At 47.9% G+C, this 20,785-nt stretch overlaps 1 protein-coding gene across 2 annotated transcripts in view; it reads right to left on the bottom strand.

The window, feature by feature from the left end:
* Nucleotides 1-20,785, bottom strand: part of TUBGCP3 (tubulin gamma complex associated protein 3) — a 323,260-nt gene that overhangs the window by 279,321 nt on the left and 23,154 nt on the right. The gene's annotated exons all lie outside the window — the stretch shown is intronic.

Here is a 20,785-nt window from a genome sequence, read left to right as displayed (position 1 = left end):
TGGAACTGAAGAGAGTATCCTTCCATGATGATAGTAAGGACCCAGCGGTCGGTGGTTACGGCCTCCCAACTATGATAAAACTGATGGAGGCGCCCTCCGATGGGAAAAACAGGGGGAGGCAGAACGAGACTGGTTATGCCCTCGACGAGACAGTCAAAAAGGCTGAGGAGCCTTAGGGACAGCAGACGCCTGGGACTTTTGCTGAGCCTTCTGGGGGGGCTGCCGCTTCGCAGGTTGCCTTGCAGGTGGAGCTTGCCTCGGCTGATAACGCCGCTGATAGATCAATGGCGGTCGAGAGGGTCGAGACTGCTGAGGCTTAGGCTTCGGCCTAAGAATGGACTGGAAGGACTTTTCATGATCAGACAATTTCTTCGTGACTGTCTCGATGGATTTGTCGAAAAGATCCGCCCCAGCACACTGGATGTTCGCCAGGCAGTCCTGAAGATTTGGGTCCATGTCAATTGTCCGCAACCAGGCCAACCGGCGCATCGCCACAGAGCAGGCCGCTGCTCTGGCCGAGAGCTCGAAAGCATCATAGGCCGATTGCATCAACTGAAGACGAAGCTGGGACAGCGAAGCAACCACTTCCTCAAACTCAAATCGAGCCTGGGACTCGATGTATGGCGTGAACTTTCGAAGCACAGGTAGAAAAAATTCCAAATAGGTGGCAAAGTGGAAATTATAATTCAGGACTCGAGATGTCATCATAGCATTCTGATAGATGCGTCGTCCAAACTTATCCATGGTTCTGCCCTCGCGGCCCGGAGGCACCGAAGCATATACTTGGCCTGGATGAGATCGCTTGAGCGAGGATTCGACCAAGAGGGACTGATGAGAAAGCTGAGGTCCCTCGAAGCCCTTATGATGCACCGTGCGGTACCGAACATCCAACTTTCCAGGGACCGCAGGGATAGAGTAAGGAGACTCAAAGCACCTCATGAAGGTCTGATCGAGGAGCTTTTGCAAGGGTAGACGTAAGGACTCGGCCGGAGGACAAGGCAAGTGCATGGTATCGAGATACTCCTTTGAGTATCGAGACCCTGCATCGAGAGTAATGTCCATGTCATCCGCCATTTGTCTGAGAAATGAGGAAAAGGACAGCTGGTCCGCCAGCGCCGGTCTTCGAGAAGGACTAGAAGAAGTCGAGGCTTTGGGTTCCACCGAGGCCTGCGAACAACAGGGCAAATAAAAAACCTCAGGGTCCTCGAACTCCGGCCCCGGAGGAGGAGACCCAGCCGAAGCAGAATATCCCATCCGGGGCAACTTCTTCTGAGGCGAGACTGTCGAGTGTCGAGAGGAATGCCTCGAAGAATGCCTGGATCGATGCCCCTCTCGATGCCTGGACGGGGATCGAGCCCGTCTGTGAGAATACTGGTCCCCAGAAGCCTCCAAGGAGCAGATAGGACCCGACGTTGTCGATCGAAGAGGTGGAAGATTCGGTGCCTCCCCAGAAGCCGCCCAGGCTTGATAGGGGGTCCGGAAGAACTCGTCCTGCCCCCTGCTATGCCCAGAACTGGGAGGCCTCGAAGGTGGACGCCACACTGTGTCATGGGGCAGAGTAATAGGCTCCAAGGGAGGTAGTTCACCAAGGGAGGCTTTTCTCGAGAGAATCGGTTCCAAGGGAGGCATCTCTCCAGGAGGTGCCTTCCTCGAAGGAATCGGCTCCAAGGGAGGCATGTAACCAACCGAGGACCGCCTCGATGAGCCGGACACCGCCCGCCGCTCCTCCACGCCGAGCAACGAGGTCAAGCAGCGCGGAGGAGGAGGAGGGGGCGGTCCGCCCCTCGGGACCGGAACCGGGAGGTCACCCTGGATCGAGGCAATCAGCCGGGGACCCATGGTGTGCATGAGTTTCACAAACTGAGCCTCCAGAAGGGACTTCAACGAAGCCGATATGGAGAGATCCGCACCAAACGGGGGCCCTTCCGCACGGTCTCCGCGTTCTTTCGGTGCAGCGTGCTTCTGCTTGCCAGCCTTCGGCACTTTAAGCACCACCGGTGGAACCATGGGGGTCGGTCCCTGTTCCGAGGAGACAGAGGAAGGCACCAGCGCCGAGGATGAGGCCGAAACCGGCGTGAACGAGGCAGGTTTCAGAAGGCCCGAAGCAGCCAGGGAGGCAGAGGGCTTTGTCGACGAAGTCGAAGCACCAGTCGATATCGAAGCTGTAGGATCCAACGAAGCTTCCATCTTGAACATGGACTCCCACAGCAGGCTGCGGCGCTTAAACGCTCGCGCCGTCAAAGTGGAGCAAGGCCGGCACGATTTCGGAAAATGATCCGGACCCAGACACTGGAGGCAGCGTCGATGTGGGTCCGTGAGTGAAATCGCGCGCTGGCACTTGCTACACTTTTTAAAACCGGTGATCGGCCGGGACATAGGCCGGAAAAGCTCCGCCGCAAGGTCGAAGGCGCGGGGCCCCAGCCATGCGGCCGACCCGGTGTCGGAAGAAAAATTTTTTTTTTTTTTTTTTTTAAAAAGAAATCAATGAAAGAAACAAACGCACGGGAGAGCCAAAAGAACCCAACCCGTGGCAATATAGAAGGCAAAAAACAGATTCAATGGGCGCAGACTTGAAGTTGAACTTCTCAGCTCCGCGGAAGATAAAGAACTGAGGAGACATGCCCGGACCATCGGGCGGGAAGGCACTGGCGCATGCGCGGTGCGGGCATCTCGAAACTTCTGAGTCTCTTCAAGAAAGACATGCTTGTGAGACGTCCGTATCGGGGCTCTGTCGGATGACATCACCCACTAGTGAGAATTCATGCCTGCTTGTCCTGGGATAAACAGACTTTTCCCAAAGGTCTGCAATTTCCCGGAGTCAGAGCTGTCCCTGCAGGGAACCTCTGCTGCACGAGTATGAAAAAACGCAAACGCAAAGACTGAAATTACACGAACTAATTCACGAGCAGAAAAGGCAAGCTCCTATAGCCTGGCTTATAGGAAGAAAGATTGATGATGAAGTATGGTAGGGAGGGGTTTAAGTATCTGAAATTTGAGGCTTCCCCTAGCCCCTAGTAAACAACAACTTGCCGGGTCTAGTTCAAAAAGAAAGCCATAGTTCAGTGAAGAAATAGCACTACTACACAGACAACTACGATTTCTTGAATGTGGCTGGAGACGTCATCGATCTCTCTCAGATTACATCAACTGTGGAAAACCACGCAATACAAACTTTCCATACAAAACGCAAAAGCAACCTATTACTCCAAATACATCTCCATGCGTAATTCATCTGCCCTCTATTCAGTGGCGTACCTAGGGTATGTGGCACCCGGGGCCCATCATTTTTTGACACCCCCCCCCACCCATGTAAAAAAATATTTTTTGTAATGACCATGAAACGGAATAAATGGTCAGAATAGAAACAGGCAGTGAAAATTTTCTTATATTCCAAACATAACATAAATTATGTCTGAATTGTCATGACATCAGAAGTACATATGGAGTAGTTGCAGGTGATGCTTGGGACAGTTCTGATTGTGTTAGTTCGGCTTTATGTGTTTTTTGAATAGAAGGGTTTTTATTTCTTTTTGAAGGTTTTGCAGTCTGTGGTCGATGTCAATTGGTTGTAGAGTTGGGGGTCGAGTGTTGCAGCTCGAATGGGTAGGAGGTTGTCAAACAGTTTTTTTCTTTTGACGTTTTTGGTTGGAGGGTGTGTGAATGGTGCATGAGTTCTCCTATGTCTGTTTGAAGTGATTGAATTATTTAGCTGAAGAAATTAGTTACCCCCTCATCCAACACACATTAATTCTCTTCCATTTTTGTTCCCATTATAAAAAACACTGATAAGTTCCCAGAAAAAAAATACATTAAAATAAGAAGTGAAAACAAAGGCCCTTACAGATGAGAACATAACATAAGAATAGCCTAACTGGGTCAGACCAATGGTCCATCATGCCCAGTAGCCCATTCTCATGGTAGCCAATCCAGGACACTAATACCTGGTCAAAACCCAAAGAGTAGCAACATTCCATGCTACCGATCCAGGGCAAGCAGACTCTTCCCCCATGTCTTAATAACAGATTATGGACTTTTCCTCCAGGAATTTGTCCAAATCTTTCTTAAAACCAGCTACACTATCTGCTTTTACCATAACTTCTGGCCATTTCATTTTTAAGTTTAGATCTTTCCTTTCAAACAGAGACCTTGCTAGATGTCAAATACAGCACAAGGTAACTTCACATGGACTTAGCTGTGCAGGAAATGTGAATCTCCATATAGTGCAAAAATGCATCTCCATATAGTGCAAAAATGTGCAAAGGTCTGTTTTTTTCTTTCGATCACTACATAGCCTAATGCCACACAAGCAGCGCTGTTACAAACATATTCTGTAGGTCAATGCTAAGGATAACAAAGTTTCCTTCCTTGGACCAGAAGGAGATATTGATAAACCACTGGAAGAGATCCCAAAACAACACCCAAAGACCCACTCAGTGTGTGAACCAGTTGAGTGGAGTGGACTAACTGGGGGGTGGAAATGGGCCCGGAGTTTGCTCAGCAGAATTTCCCAGACCACCTCTTCCTCTCAACACATTGACATGCTGCCACCATCACCACTAGGAACACCTCACTGGGTAGGCCAGCTATGCTATAAACTTTATAAAACACATTATTATATTTTCTTATAAAGCACATATTTTAACTGAACTCTCTGACATCCTCAGCCTTTCCATTCACAAAAATAGAAGGAAGAAAAGTTCCCATTTCCTGCTGTCTCATGTCCCCGGCCTATACAATATTTTTTTTCTGCAGACCCTTCAAAAGTCTGACCAAATCCTCATTTCACTTGCATTATAAAGTACTGAGGATGCCATCTCTCCCCAATCCCAGGTCCTAAAGTCTAAGACAGTAGCGCAAACTAATGCTGCCAGATTCAGGAAAAAAAATTTTGATTCAATTCAGCCTATTGAATTGGTTTTTCAATTTGATTTTCCTGCCCAGTTGGGTGATTTTTTTCAAAACTCCCGGTGGGTTTTATAGCTTTTTCACCCCCCTTTGGCTTCTCCTAACCACACTGGCGCTGTGGTGTAAATAAAATAAAGAAACAAAAAGAACTTTTCCTCTCTCTGTTAAATCCTAGCTCACGTTTGCAGTCCAACACCAGCTCTGGCAGGATACACATTTCAAATCTGACAAATTATAATCACAAAACAGAAAATAAAATTAATTTTTCTACCTTTTGTTGTCTGGTTATATTTCAAATCTTGTTGGTCCAAGGCTCTGGTTTTCTTCTGATAACTTGCTTACCAGGGTCTCCTTCTTTCTGCATGCTAACCATCCATCTGCCAACTCTGTCCTCCCTTTCCATTTCCCTTCCCTTCCCAGGAAGTCTGGTATCTTTCCTTTTTTTCATCTCCCTCCACAGATCCACCTTTTCTTAACTATCCTTTCATCCGGCATCTCTCCCTCCTTCCCTACCACCCCAGAGTCCACCATCTCTCCCTTTCTTTTCCTAATTACCCTCCTATCCAGTATCTCAATCCCTCCTCCACACCATCCCTTGTGTCCAATTTCTCTCCCTTTCTGTTCCTTCCCTCCCTAAATCCCATGGTCCATCATCTCTCTCCCTCTCCTCTATTTTCAGACCCATTATTTCTTCCCCCCCCAAAGTTTGGCATATGCATGTCTCTTTGAACACCCCCTTCCCTCCGTGTACTTCTAAACCAGGGTCACCCCCAAAGGCCTGTCCCCCCTTAAAGGTCTGCCTGTCCCCCCCCGAAGGCCTGCACCCCCCCAAAGGCCTGCACCCCCCCGAAGGCCTGCACCCCCCCGAAGGCCTGTCCCCCCCCTTGAAGGCCTGTCCCCCCCTTGAAGGCCTGTCCCACCCCCTTGTAGCTTGTTCCCCCCCTTGTAGCTTGTCCCCCCCTTGTAGCTTGTCCCCCCCCTTGTAGGCCTGTCCCCCCTTGAAGGCCTGCCTGCCTGTCCCCCCCTTGAAGGTCTGCACCCCCCCCGAAGGCCTGTCCCTCACTTGAAGGTCTGCACCCCCCGAAGGCCTGCACACCCCCAAGGCCTGCACCTCCCTTGAAGGCCTGTCCCCCCTGAAGGCCTGTCCCCCCCCTTGAAGGCCTGTCCCACCCCCTTGTAGCTTGTCCTCCCCCTTGAAGGCCTGTCCCCCCTTGAAGGCCTGTCCCCCCTTGAAGGCCTGTCTGCCTGTCCCCCCCTTGAAGGCCTGCACCCCCTTGAAGGTCTGCACCCCCCCCCCGAAGGCCTGCCCCCCCCCCCCCGAAGGCCTGCACCCCCCCCGAAGGCCTGCACCCCCCCTTGTAGGCCTTCCTGCCTTTCCCCCCCTTGAAGGTCTTTCCCCCCTTTGAAGGCCTGCACCCCCCCAAAGGCCTGCACCCCCCCCAAAGGCCTGCACCCCCCTTGAAGACCTGTCCCACCCCTTGTAGGCCTGCCCCCCCTTGAAGGCCTGCCTTCCCCCCCCTTGAAGGCCTGTCCCTCCCCCTTGAAGGTCTGCCCCCCCCCCGAAGGTCTGCACCCCCCCCTAAGGCCTGTCCCCCCCCTTTAAGGTCTGCACCCTCCTGAAGGCCTGCACCCCCCCTTGAAGGCCTGTCCCCCCCTTGAAGGCCTGTCCCACCCCCTTGTAGCTTGTCCTCCCCCTTGTAGGCCTGTCCCCCCTTGAAGGCCTGTCCCCCCTTGAAGGCCTGCCTGCCTGTCCCCCCCTTGAAGGCCTGTCCCACCCCCTTGTAGCTTGTCCTCCCCCTTGTAGGCCTGTCCCCCCTTGAAGGCCTGTCTGCCTGTCCCCCCCCTTGAAGGCCTGCACCCCCTTGAAGGTCTGCACCCCCCCAAAGGCCTTCCTGCCTTTCCCGCCCTTGAAGGCCTGTCCCCCCCTTGAAGGCCTGCACCCCCCCCAAAGGCCTGCACCCCCCCCCCGAAGGCCTGCACCCACCCCCCGAAGGCCTGTCCCACCCCCCGAAGGCCTGTCTCACCCCTTGTAGGCCTGTCCCCCCCCCTTGAAGGCCTGCCTTCCCCCCCCTTGAAGGCCTGTCCCTCCCCCTTGAAGGTCTGCACCCCCCCCCGAAGGCCTGTCCCCCCCCTTGAAGGCCTGCCTGCCTGTCCCCCCCCTTGAAGGCCTGCACCCCCTTGAAGGTCTGCACCCCCCCCCGAAGGCCTGCACCCCCCGAAGGCCTGTCCCCCCCCCCTTGTAGGCCTGCCTGCCTTTCCCCCCTTGAAGGCCTGTCCCCCCCCTTGAAGGCCTGCACCCCCTTGAAGGTCTGCACCCCCCCAAAGGCCTACACCCCCCCCCAAAGACCTGCACCCCCCTTGAAGGCCTGTCCCACCCCTTGTAGGCCTGTCCCCCCTTTTGAAGGCCTGTCCCTCCACCTTGAAGGCCTGCACCCCTTGAAGGCCTGCCTGCCTATCCCCCCCTCACCCTTGAAAGCCTGCCTGCCTGCCCGTCCGCCCCACCCTGAAGGCCAGATGCCCCGACCCACCCCGAAGGACCGCTCACCCCCCTGGCCTCCCCGCACCACCTATGAAGCAGCCGCAGCAGGATCGCGACGTCAGTGATCTCTGCGCTGCTTAGGCACTGCTTCCTGCGCCATGGTCCCGTCCCTCCTCTGACGTCAGAGGAGGGGCGGGACCGCGGCGCAGGAAGCAGCGTCAAAGCAGCTCAGGGATCGCTGACGTCGCGATCCTGCTTCACAGGTGGTGCAGGAAGGTCAGTGGGGCGAGCGGTCCTTCGGGGGTAGGGGGGACTGAACGGCAAGGCCGGGAGCACCCCCTCAGGGCTGGTACGCCCCCCCGCCCCACCCGTGGTACGCCACTGCCTCTATTCAATTGTCTGCTCTCTAACTTCCCAGGCCTGATCAAGCTCTTCTCAGTTGGCTAAACCAATATCCCAAGACTTAGCATCTTTTTTTGATGATAAAATCAAAAAAATCAGGTTCGCAACTCCTTAAAACAATTCCAATCTCCACTTATACCTGCTTCCCTAGATGCTCTAACTCATCTTCCATTCAGCTCTTTATCTGCTTTTAATATCTCAACATCTGAAGATATCAGATTATCCAAAAAAAGAACACCTCAACTAAACCATCAGATTCTATTACTCCCCTTACCAGCAAAAAAACTTTGTATTATTTGGCCCTTTTATTCAAGAAATGATCAGCACAAGCTAGAGAACTGCACGGGAACAGGGACGATGGGGATCCTGCGGGTTCCCCCTTCGGGTTGCGGGGATCCCATGGGGACGCCCCCTAGGGTCACGGGGATCCTGCGGGGTTCCGATGCATTCGAGCTGCGAGGCTCGTCTTCTTTTCCCTACCTGCCCTGCAGCAGCACACAGCCGACCGGAAATCTTCCACGATGTCAGCGCTGATGTCGGAGGAAGGGCTTAAGCAAAGCCCTCCCTCCCTCCAACGTCAGCGCTGACATCGGGAAGACTTCCGGTCGGCTGTGTGCTGTGGCAGGGCAGGTAGGGAAAAGAATAGCAACCGAGCTTTCCAAAAAACAGGGGCTGCTTGACTTTCTTTTTTTTTTTTTTTTCTCTCTCTCTCTCTCTCTCTCTTTGATTCTTCCTTATTAGCAAATAGGAAAAGAGGAGCCAGGGGAGAGGTGATCGCAAAAAGTAATCCACCTTCGAGGGAAGCAAAAGCAAGGTAGAAGAAGGGGACAGAGTTCTCTTACTTGGAATAGACAACATTTTTCTTATTTCAGATGCTAGGGACCGTTTGCAGCCAGGGAAGCAGATGCGTGCAGAGTATTTTCAGAGCTAAACTGGTTTACTATGACCGGAAATATATAGTGTACATGCTTTAAAATAAGAAACCAATGCTCCAAACTCAAAGTAAAATTTTTTTTTTTTTTTTAAATAAGAAACTAAGGTAGTTAATTCTAAATAGACAGTTATTATAGCATCTGCGGATTGTTTATGAGAAATAGTTGTTTCTGAAAAGGGTGTTCTGGATGGCTATGGTATGTCTGGTGTGGGGGGGTATGCCTGTGTATGTTTGTGGAGTGTGTGGGGAGGGTGGGTGTGGGAGTGGGATGAGGTACCGAGGGCATTGTGGTTGGTAGCACATACTCAATCTGCAGCGGAGTTTAGCTGGGCATCCAGATAATCTGTGGTTATGGCTGATTTGAAAGTGACTACGCTTAATGTGGAAGGAGTCAAGTCTCCCATTAAGCATTCACAGATATTGACTCATCTCAGGAAGCTGCGTACTGATATAGCATATTTGTAAGAGACCCACCTTTCTCAGATCGAGCATGCCAAGCTGCTGAGGGGTTGGGTGGGGGAAGTCTACTCTTCTACTCTCAGTGGGAGGCAAAGGGGTGTTGCCATCTTAATACATAAGAGATTGCCGTTTACTCTACATCAGTGGTCGGCAAACCACGGCTCGCAAACCGCATGCGGCTCTTTATCCACTTGACTGCGGCTCGCGGCTCAGCTTCAACCGCTGGTCCGCAGAAATTTTCTGCTGGTCCACAGAGTCAGCACCTCCATCGGGCCCAAGAGATTGTTCAGTAGCCGCTGGTCTTCGGTGCGATCAATGCGGCATCTTTGGGCTGGCTCCCTGAGTGCTGCAGTGCACAAAGCCATGGGAAAAGGCTTCTACCTGCGGCCTGCGCCTGACCCAGAAGCCTTCTCTCTGACGTCGCAAAGTCAAAGGGAAGGCTTCCAGATGAGGTGTGGGAAGCGCGCGAGGAGCCACTTCCCACAGCTTTGTGCAATGCAGCACTCAGGGAGCCAGCCCGAAGTCCCTGCGTTGATCGCACCATGGACCAGCCTGAAGCTAACACCGGGGGCAGGCCAGAAAGCAAGACACATGGAGGGAGAGAGAACAACGGTAGAGGAAATGCTTTTATTTAGTGATTTTGCATCTGCTGTCTGTTCAGGAAGAAATGCATTTGTTTGGTTTTCTCTGGGGGTTGTACTGCTTGAAGAGTCTTGCATCTTAGGGTTTGTTTGAATATTAGTACTTTTAGTTTTTGGTCCTGAATTTGCATGGGGTTATCTGTTTTCTGGTAGAAATGAATGTTGAAATGCATACAGTGCTTTCTGTATTTTAATTTTGTGGTCAACCATTATGTGTTGTTAATACGATTATATTGTATGTGTGTACATATGAAAAATGGATGGAAAAAATGGTCGGCCCGGCACTTCAGCATCCTCTTTACGGGGAAGGGAAGCAGGGAGAGCTCAGAACTTGGCGGCGGACTGTTCCCCGATTGCAGCAGCAGTGGCAGCCTGTTCCCTGGCGGTGGCGGCCTGTTCCCCAATGGCGGCGGCTTGGAGGAGAGCAGGGAGAAAGAAAGAAATGGGGGCAGGGTGAAAGAAAGAAAAAGTTGGGGGAGGGAATGAAGTCTGGGCCAACTTTATGGAAAAATAAGTCTCCAGACAACAAAGGTAAAAAACAGAATTTATTGACTAAAATATGTTAGCTTTGTGAAATGTATATAGCAGATGTCTTTGTATTGTGTTCAAAAGAAAAGGAAATGCATTTCTGGTTTTATTTCTACAGTGTTGAAGTACTTGCTGACCCTTGCTGTGACTGGTGGGAATCCCCAAGCACCGCCAGCAGAGGACCTCCTCTAGAGACGGCCAGAACTCCCCTCCACCAAGCACAGCAGTCGCTGGCAACATCCATGAGCCACTGAGGTGCCAACATCTGTGACTCAGGGACGCTACTGCTGCCTGCCAAGCTTGGCAAAAGGGACCCCCAGCCAACTGCAAAGGAAGTCCTCAGCTGACAGCTTGGGGGTTCTCATCAGCTGAGTATTTAAATTTTATATTTACATTAGAGGCTCTGGTAGAAACCCGTTTACAAAGTATGTATTCTTCCCAATTAATATTTCCAAATTAATAAAGTCTCTTTGCTTATTTGTAAATGGGTTATTTGTAAAAGGTTTTACAAGAGCCTTTAATTCAGTAGCATAATTAAATGAAATAACTATTTCTGAAGTTTATAGGGACAGGCGGGGACAGAGGGGATTCCTCGCGGGGACAGGTGGGGATGGAGGGGATTCCTCGCGGGGACGGGTGGGATTTCTGTCCCCATGCAACTCTCTAGCACAAGCCTCAAAACAGGAACAATCCCAATATCATAGAAACTGGAAATAGTATACCCCAAACTCAAATCCACAAACTTACTGGAAGATCAAAGTTCAAATTATCGCCATATAGCTAATCTTCCTTTCGTATCCAAAATTACAGAAAAAATAGTATTCAATCAGCCCTCCATTTTCCTTGAAAATACAAATGCGTTCCACCCAAACCAAATGGGTTTTTGTCAATATTACTCAATGGAACTTTCTTTAATTGGATTAGCCACGGCCATTCACTATTACAGGGACCATAGGAATTCTGTTTTATTAATCTCTTTAGATCTTACACCCGCTTTCAACACTGTCAAGCACAGCCTTCTCTTAAACAGACTCCAATCTACAGGTGTTATGGGTATAGATCTAAATTGGTACTCTTCCTACTTTCAGAACCGCAAATTTAAAGTACACTTTAACAACTCTACATCGTCTAGCATCTCTCAGCAATATGGCATCTCCCAAGGCTCCATACTTTCACCACTACTATTTAATATATTTCTAGTTCCTCTGCTTACACTTGCTCAATCAATAGAATTTACCTGCTTTGCTTACACGGATGACATACAATTACTTCACCCCCTCAACCCAAGCAATAAAAACGAGATCTTAGAAATCAACACTAAACTGATTAAAATTAGTTAATGGCTTCGTCAGAACATGTTAGCATTGAATGTCAACAAAACAAAAAGCGTAATGTTCCCAGCCTCAGATTCGGTGCTTCTAGCCCTTCCCATCTGCATAGACTCCATCCCAGTTCAGATGGACACAAAGGCTAAAATACTAGGAGTCATTTTGGATCAAAACTTTACCTTCCACAAGAAAATCAGTTGTGGTTAGTAAAAGCACAGTTACTTACAATAGCAGGTGTTATCCAGGGACAGTAGGCAGATATTCTCACTCATGGATGACATCACCGATGGAGCCCTGGTACGGACCACTTTAAAAGTGCATCGCCACTTTAAGACTTTAGAAAGTTCACGATAGCCCAAACCACACATGCGCGAGTGCCTTCCCACCTGACGCAGGGTACGTGTCTCCTCAGTTAAGATAAGCTAGCTAAGAAGCCAACCAGGCTTGGGTGGGTTGTGAGAATATCTGCCTGCTGTCCCTGGATAACACCTGTTACGGTAAGTAACTGTTGCTTTATCCCAGGACAAGCAGGCAGCATATTCTCACACATGGGTGACCTCCAAGCTAACCAGAATGGGATGGTGGGAGGGTTAGAAACATAGAAACATAGAAAAAGACGGCAGAAAAGGGCTATAGCCCACCAAGTCTGCCCATTCCAAATACCCGCCCTCTGGTTTCACTCCCCTAGGGATCCCCTGTGAATATCCCATCTTCTCTTAAAGTCCGACACGCTGATGGCCTCAATCACCTGCAGTGGGAGTTTGTTTCAATGATCCACCACTCTTTCAGTGAAGAAGTATTTTCTGGAGTCGCTATGGAACTTCCCTCCCCTGATTTTCAGCGGATGCCCCCTGGTGGTCGAGGGTCCCATGAGGTAGAAGATATCTTCTTCCGACTCGATACGGCCCGTGATGTACTTAAATGTTTCAATCATATCACCCCTCTCTCTTCGTTCCTCAAGTGAGTACAGCCTCAGTTTATTCAGTCTTTCTTCATACGTGGCCTTGAATCTGATGACCAATGGAGGAGCAGAGAGAGGTTGTCTCTCAATTGCATGGGAAAAAAGTGAAACAAGTCACAAAGCAGTTACATACCGTAACAGGTGTTATCCAGGGACAGCAGGCAGCTATTCCCAACTTATGGGTGACATCATCCACGGAGCCCAGATGCGGACAACTTCGCAAGCAGACTTGCTTGAAGAATTTTTAGAAAGTTCACAAGTGTCTCCCGCCCGACGCAGGAGAAGCCAATCAGGGGAGGTGGGTGGGTTGTGAGAATAGCTGCCTGCTATCCCTGGATAACACCTGTTATGGTAAGTAACTGTGCTTTATCCCAGGACAAGTAGGCAGCTTATTCTCACATGTGGATGACCTCCAAGCTAACCAAATGGGATGGTGGGAGAGTTGGCAATTCAGGAGAATAAATTTTGTAACACTGCCTGGCCAAAATGGCCATCCCATCTGGAAAAAGCATCCAGACAATAATGAGAGGTGAAAGTATGAACTGAGGACCAAATGGCAGCTTTACAGATTTCCTCAATAGGAGTAGATCTAAGGAAAGCTACTGGTGCCGCCATGGCTCTGACTTTATGGGCTGTGACTCGACCCTGTAGATGCAGTCCAGCCTGAGCATAGCAGAAAGAGATGCAAGTCGCTAACCAGACCAGAACGCAGAGGATAGTGATTGAAATGTGTCAGTTTTGAGAAAGGAAAGATATTAAACTTTAAATGTGAGGGCTGCAGAAAAAATAGGGTACTTGGAGGGCCGCAGAAAAAATAGTTAATGACAAATTTTGCTTAAGGTAAAACTCCTTATAGCTTATAAATCTTTCCTTTAACTGTTAAAGGAAAGATTTATAAACTATAAAGGAGTTTTACCTCATGCAAAGATTAACATTAACTACTTTTTTTGCGCCCCTCCAAGTACCTACAAATCCAAAATGTGGCCCCACTAAGGGTCTGAGTTTGAGACCACTGCTCTAGAAGCATGTGAAAAGGTAGAACAGTACTGGGAAAGATTCTAGGCGACAAAGGAGAAATTTCACACCATTCCAACTGTCAAGGAAGTGGGATGTGGATGATGAAGGAGACATCAAAAAGAAAAAAACGAACTCACAGTTGATAATGATAACAACATAGTGAGATTGGTGTCCTGGAGACATCGAAATGAGAGATGATATTCACAAGAGGTCAGCATGAAAGAAACTCAGCCATCAGGTGAAATGAGTGCAGGCTGAAAGAGAAAATGTTCATGCTAGTGACAAAGCAGAGTAGACAAAAATGGAAAAGGTATTTGCTCCCTGGCGCTAAGAAAAAGAAGAAGGGAGAACCAATGTTAGGTGAGCCATCCAGAAGCTAAGAGAAGCATGGTGGCTAAGTGTTGTTGTAGATTGAAGAAAAACAGCAACAGGAAAAGAGTGGATGAAACGCAAAGAAAGAAACCTGCTTGTCCGATCTATAAAAATGCTTGTCATTCAGACAATGCAACGAGCATAGACTGAAGCAAAATGGGGGCGGCTTAAAGTTGGTGCGAGTCACGAAGAAGCCCACCCATGAAGAGCCACATTAAACTGAAAAGTATGGAAAGCTGCAAAGCTAGGAGTCCATTGGTGAAGCCAAATAAGTATGCTGAATTTGCCTGAGAGGGAATTCTGCTCCCTTGGAAAAAAAGCAGATATAAGCACATAAGCATTGCCTCTGCCGAGTCAGACCATAGGTACATCATGCCCAGCAGTCCGCTCACGTGGCGGCCCCTCAGGTCAATGATCTGTAAGTGATCTATTACTGTATAGTAACCCTCTAATTGTATCCCTCAATCCCCTTTTCCCTCAGGAACTTGTCCAATCCCAAAGTTGTACTCTGCTCTACCACTCCTCTGGAAGCGCATTCCAGGTGTCCACCACCCTCTGAGTGAAGAAGAACTTCCTAGCATTTGTTCTGAACTTATCTCCCTTCAATTTTTTTGAGTGCCCTCTAGTTTTTGTTGCCCCCACCAGTCTGAAGAATCTGTCCCTCTCTACCTTCTCTATACCCTTCATGATCTTATAAGTTTCTATTATATCCCCTCTAAGTCTCCGCTTTTCCAGGGAAAAGAGCCCCAGCTTCTCCAGCCTCTCAGCATATGAAAGGTTTTCCATGCCCTTTATCATTTTTGCAGACAATCAGACAGATAATGAGGCAAGCAATTGTCCAAAGCCAAATTTGTTTTGAGCTTTTTGACATAACTGGAGAGACCCTGCTGCTCCATGTGTTTATGGAGTATAAGGGTAGCTGATTGCCAGGACTCAAGAAACGTTGAAAAAACATTAAGAGAAAAAAGGAACACTGTAAGGTGATATGAAAAAATGCACTCCTTGAAGGAGTAAAGTCCTTGGTTTAGAAGGACATCCAGTTGCAGTTCCCTGGTATAAGGGGATGAATTGATAACATCACCCCTTGAAAAGGAGGAAAGTGCATAAAAGAGAGACCTTCCAAGAGAAGGTCATACAGCATGTAAGCAACTGCTCAATAGAGGATTATATAAAAAGACACCATTGCGAAAAAGCAAGGGTATACTGAGAAATATGAAGACAGAGTCTTGCTCGAAGTGTCCATGTTACATGGAAGTCATGTAGCCTGAGAAACCTTCAAGTGCCGTGCAGAAAAAATTCAAATTTGAAACATGTGGATACAGTGGCAAAGAATAGCAAGTTCAGAAGAAGAAATGCTCTCAGTAGAGAAGAGGTCAAAGATTGAAAACTTTGGTAGAGTCATCGCCTAAATTAAAGTATAATAGGCATATTGAAAAAGAAAATCCGAAAACAACAAGAACAGAGTGTTGGAGCCAAAAAACGCAAGCACTCCTTCTCAATATTGAAAAAGATTAGAGGACGTAAGAAGGTGACTGCGCTAGGTGACTGAAAAGTGCACATACAGGAAGCCCAAAGAAATGATAGAAAATAACAGGTTTCCCTGAAACCCAAAACTCGGGAGAAGCAAAAACTACTGCACCTGAGTATGAACACAACAACAGCACTGAAAGGTATGAAAACCAATGAAGTGGGAAGGAGGAAAAAACTCCAGACTCCCAGAACTCAAGGTCAAGAACCGGATAGCGGCAGAAAGGCAAAAGGTCCCAAAGCCAAAAGGCTAAAGGGCCCAAAACTGAAAAGAGGGCAATAGAGGGGAAAAAATACAGAAAGACCCCTCAAGACAGTAATAGATAGAAAAATGCTGCGACCAAAAAAACAGAAGAAAAAATATCCTAAAAAGAATTGAGCGGCCTCCTCCTCCCTTACAGCCACTCCCAAACCTCCGGCATGAAGTATAAAGGGATGTAGGGAACTGAGGGATAGTCTGGATGCTCTCAAGCAGACACCCTCAAACATTAGTGGAACAGTGGAAAGCAGCGAGGAACAAATACACGTGGTTGATCCTGTATTGCAGCAAAAACAAGGAGAGAGCTGGAGTGACAGGAAAACTAACTGATAGGCTCTCCACCCTTGTTAGTTCCCACCAGCCAGAAAAAGTCAATGTTCATTGATGCTACTGGTAGCAGTAAGATGGAAGTACTGAAAAGGTAGAGTTAAGCAGCAGAAGACAATACTGTGTATAGTAGGAATGTCAACACTTCGTCCATAGCAACACCGAAAAGAAAATCTTAATTGTGAGAGATGTGCTCCAAAGGAACAGGTCAAAAAGGCTGAGAAGACTGATGCGAGATGAATGCCGTCTTCACTAGCAGGTGTACAGACACTAGAGCCTGAAGACTTCTTCAAGGTATATTGTCACTAGAGATTCATAAAAAAGTTGAGGCATATCAAACGCAGGGTGGGTTAGGGGGACCCTTTCATTCTACTATTCTCTGTTTATTTACCCTTTGTACTATGGCAGAGCTTGATATACCTATTATCCAATTGATTCGTATGGTGGTTGCTAGTGCAAATTGTTTGAACGTAAAATTGTTTTGGTCAGAAGTTTGAGAACGCAAGTCTAACATATTATCACCTTCCATTCCCTTGACAAAGGCCATAGTGATTTTCATTCTATGGTTTTCCTACCTTAATGACATTGGAACAGGAAATTACTGGATATTTTAATGTCAACTGCATTGAAAACCATCATGGTAGATAATAGTAAAATTAATATGTAATTTTGCAGAACTCAAGTCTGTCTGATTTATAAATATGAGTCTGTATTAGCTGAAAAGTTTAATGAGATTTGGAGGTCTGTCACCAAATTTTGTAGAATATTCCATCTACCTAATATTCTATAATAGTGATGCATTTGCAGAATATTATTGCTATTTATTTGTCAAGCTGCTGTTTATGTTGCTTGTTGTTTGAATGATTTACCTTTCTTGAGTTTGTTATACTATGATTAAAATTTCAGTAAAGAATATTGGAACTAAACAAATATCTTATTGTATACTGGATCGGTAAACCACTTAATTTCTAGTATATCACATATAGGGCTCCTTTTACTAAGGTGCACTAGCATTTTTAGCACACGCTAAACGAAAAATACTAATGCAAGCTCTATGGAGGCGTTAGTGTTTAGCGCTTGCGAGATTGTAGAGCGCGCTTAAGGAGCCCATAAAGTCAACCATTAAGGCCCCTTTTTATAAAGCTATGTTAAGGTTTTTAACTCGGGTTGCTGCGATAATAGCTCAAACGCTCATAGGAATTCTATGTGCATCGGAGCTTTTACCGTAGCGGTCTGTGATAAAAAGTCCTAACATAGCTTGGATAAAAGGGGGCCTAAATTATTAAAAGAACTAAAAAAGTATTTCTTTATAAAATAATTTTTCTCGTCTTCCAAAGTCTCAGAAGACTACAGATATTTAAAGGTTTATATGATTATTTTTCTGAATGAACATTTACAAAAAAAAAAAAAAAGATGAAAGATACGGAACACTAAGGCCCTGATTCTGTATAGGACGCCCAGGAGAGGTGTCCTATACAGAATCGGTCCTACACTAAACCCCGATTCTGTAACCGGCGTCCACGGTACAGACGCCGGTTAGAGAATCGGGTTAAATTAGACACAGTCGCTACACTTATCGCTGCAAGGGATCTTTCCCTGCTGCAATAAGTATAGCGGCCGCGGCCGCCTATCCCATCACCGGCAGGAGGATGCCCAACTCCTCCTGTCGTAACCCCGAACCCCCCTTCCCCCCAAACTGGTAATCGCCGACAGGAGGATGCCCAACTCCTCCTGTCAGAACCCAGAACCCCCCTCCCCCCCACCCCCCCAAACTGGTAATCGCCGACAGGAGGATGCCAAACTCCTCCTGTCGGAACCCGAACCCCCCCTCCCTCGTGGAAATGAGACGGGCCCGCCCCTTCCCGGCCCATCCCCGCTAAATCTAAGGCCTGATTGGCCCAGGCTCTAGAAGCCTGGGCCAATCATACCTTAGGATTAGTGGGGATGGGCGGACCCGCTATGCCTAAGGCCTGATTGGTCCAGGCTTCTAGAGCCTGGGCCAATCAGGCCTTAGATTTAGCGGGGATGGGCCAGGAAGGGGCGGGCCCATCTCATTTCCACGAGGCGGGCCTGTCGTCTGGACGGCAGCAAGACCCGTCCAGCCGACCAACATTTAAAGGTTAGTTGGTGAGGGAGATTAGTTGGGGGGGGAGGTGGGGGTCGTCGGGCTTTCCGGCAGGAGGAGTTGGGCATCCTCCTGCCGGCGATTACGAGTTGGGGGGGTTCCGGGGGATTCCGGCAGGAGGAGTTGGGCATCCTCCTGCCGGCGATTACCAGTTTGGTGGGGTGGGGGGGAGGGGGGGGTTCGGGGTTCCGACAGGAGGAGTTGGGCATCCTCCTGTCGGCGATTACCAGTTTTGGGGGGAGGGGGGTTCCGACAGGAGGAGTTGGGCATCCTCCTGCCGGCGATGGGACAGGCGGCCTCTATACTTATTGCAGCAGGGAGATCCCTTGCCGCGATCAGTATAGCGGCCGCGTCTACTTACAATGTAGACCAGCATTTTGCTGGCCTACATTTTAAGCATCTCTTCCTCTACTAGGGAGATGCGTAGGGCCGCCTAGGTTCGCCTAAGGCCCTTAGGCGAGCTTAGGCGTCTTGCGGGCCTCCTTAGGCTCCTGGAGGCGCCTTCAATATAGGCGGCCTGCCTGGGGTGCATTTTTTTAAAAAACGTGCATCCCGATTAGCTGATTAGATAGCTGTAGGACGCCTACAGCTGCCTAAAATCGGGACACACTTTGTAGAATCAGGGCCTAAGTCTGTAACAGGCTTCTATTATAGAATTCTTATGTTCTCAGTGGCAATTCTTAAGTTCTTATAAGACAAAGTTAGGCAAGTTCCTGCTGAACCGGAACATACGCAAGTAGGGCTAGTCTCAGTTAGTAATAATAATAATAATAACAGTTTATATACCGCAATACCGTTAAGTTCTATGCGGTTTACAATAGATTAAGCAAGGTACAAATTGATTGAATTTAAGAGGGGGGAAGAGGAGAGCTAATAGGACCGGAAATGCGTTGTTGAGGAGAAAGAGATTAATAGGACAGAGGAATCACTATGGAGGAGAAAGAAGATGAGTGGGTCAGTTGTCTAGATACTTTAGGAACAGTTGAGTTTTTAGACGTTTTCTGAATTCCTCATAAGTAGTGGGCGAAAGCAGTTAGGGTGCTGGTCTTTGACCAGAGGGCCGCCGCGTGAGCGGACTGCTGGGCACGATGGACCACTGGTCTGACCCAGCAGCAGCAATTCTTAGGAAAGAGTAAAAAATACTGAAAACTTCAATAGATGGCTAAAAGCCTGGTGTCATCAAGAAGACTTTGGGTACATAGGAGGATAGAGCAATACATGGAAAAACAAGAGACTGCATTGTAATGATGGGCTGCACCTTACCATAGCAGGAAAAAGAATCCTGGCTGAAAAATTCAGGCAATATGTTTCTAGGCATTTAAACTAGAAGGTAGGAGTGGCGTATATACAGAGGTTACTTCCGTTGGCCACCCCCAGCAAAAGACAAGATTTGATGATGATAAAGATAGTCAGGGTCTGAGTTTGGCTGAAGAAGAAGGAGTGGTGACTGCTGAGTGCTGGTCACAGAGTTGTTCGATGGTCCAGTCTGTTCTACTTGGCATAATGATGTTTGTCATTGAGGTGTCCTGTATGCTACATGCAATTTTATATTTTGATGTATTTTAGGGTTTGGCCAGTTGTTTGGCCTTACATGTTGTTCATCCTTGATGCGACGTGTATGTCATATGCAATTTGATTTTTATATGTAAGGGTGTAACATGTTTTATAGTGTGTTTTTGATGTGATTTTATGATAAATGTTATGTCTGATTTTGTATGTTATCATGTAACTCGCCCTGGATAAGGGCAGGTGATAAACAAACAAACAAACAATGAAAACAACAATATTAGCAATTCACTTCCTAGAAATGCAACAGGAAATGAGGTGAAATTAAAAATTATATAAAAAATGAGATTGTTGAGGAATAGTAGCTGGAAAGCAATGACCAGAAAGGCCCACAGTCCAAGCAACAAAAATCAGGATCTGCATGCCCTTTTGTTAGAGGCAGACTTGGATATTGTTGCTATCACAGAGATATGGTTCAGTGATTCCCATGGATGGGACACCAACATATCAGGCTATAATTCTTTTAGGAAGGACAGAAATGGTCAAAAAGGTGGCATAGCAGCTCTCTATGTAAAGACAGATACCAAAGCGACTGAAATGCAGAGGGCCTGAGGAAAGGAGAAAGCAATATGGATAATTTTGAAAAGAGAAGATGGAACTATCCACTTGGGTGTTGTCTACAGACCTCTGACTCAATCATAGCAAATTGACAAAGATCTGATTACGGATATACAAAAGTTGTAAAAGAAAGGGGAGGTGCTGTTGCTGGGAGATTTCAACCTGTGGATGTGGACTGGAAAGTTCTGTCTAGGGAGACTGTGGATGCCTTTTAAAGGGGTCTGCTCAGACAAATGGTGAAGGAACCCATGAGGGAAAAAGCGATACTGGATCTGGTGCTCACAAATGGAAAAAGTGTCTCTAATGTCCAAGTGAGGGTCCACCTGGGAAGTAGTGATCATCATATTGTTTGGTTCGATATAGCAGCCAAAGTGGAGGATGAACACACAAAACTCAA

This window comes from Geotrypetes seraphini, chromosome 6, assembly GCF_902459505.1.
Source record: "Geotrypetes seraphini chromosome 6, aGeoSer1.1, whole genome shotgun sequence".
Lineage (NCBI taxonomy): Eukaryota > Metazoa > Chordata > Amphibia > Gymnophiona > Dermophiidae > Geotrypetes > Geotrypetes seraphini.
Note: the sequence above shows the minus strand (reverse complement) of the source record. Positions and strands in the feature narration are given on the sequence as shown.